This window comes from Corvus brachyrhynchos, unplaced genomic scaffold (genome assembly GCF_000691975.1).
Source record: "Corvus brachyrhynchos isolate BGI_N302 unplaced genomic scaffold, ASM69197v1 scaffold279, whole genome shotgun sequence".
NCBI classification, from domain to species: Eukaryota; Metazoa; Chordata; class Aves; order Passeriformes; family Corvidae; genus Corvus; species Corvus brachyrhynchos.
The window spans coordinates 5826882-5827333 of NW_008246060.1; the positions used below are offsets into that span (position 1 = coordinate 5826882).

Sequence of the window (452 nt, forward strand, 5' to 3'; positions counted from 1 at the left end):
AAAGAGAAAGCAGTAACACTTGAGGACAAGGCTGTAGTCCTTTCCATACTTAGCTTCTTTTCTAACAGTGGTTTAAGAGATGATTTTAACCCATTCTCAGCTAACTTCCCCAGAGATATAGGAGATTATTATGAAACTCCTTCTGACTTTTCTTTAGCAGGTTTCATGAGAAGAATGCAGAATACAAAGCAATGTTTGTACTGAAATGTCTTATGGGTAAGTCAATACACCTGCTTTCTGATACTTCAAAGTTGTTTACCCTTTGATGTGCTTTTCTGAGTAAATAAATATTGGGAGGAGAAGGTTTAGTTCCCCAAAAATAGTTGTTTTAGAGATGTATGGAATCCACACCATCCCCACTTTGGCATTTTCATTTTCCCCTTCTCTAAACAGCAGCATTTGTACAGCTGAGGGTTTTCTTCTGCAGTGACTAAATCCATGAGACTGTAGTT

At 37.6% G+C, this 452-nt stretch overlaps 2 protein-coding genes across 3 annotated transcripts in view; one reads left to right on the forward strand and one right to left on the reverse strand.

Annotated features, from left to right (window-relative positions):
* OPN4 (opsin 4) overlaps nucleotides 1–446 on the forward strand; it is a 22958-nt gene extending 22512 nt beyond the window's left edge. For both annotated transcript variants that reach the window (XM_008642782.2, XM_017746264.1), the window contains one exon: nucleotides 1–446. This exon is cut by the window's left edge and continues 840 nt beyond it. The gene's annotated coding sequence lies outside the window, so the exon portion shown is untranslated.
* WAPL (WAPL cohesin release factor) overlaps nucleotides 1–452 on the reverse strand; it is a 132051-nt gene that overhangs the window by 124959 nt on the left and 6640 nt on the right. The window lies entirely within an intron of this gene.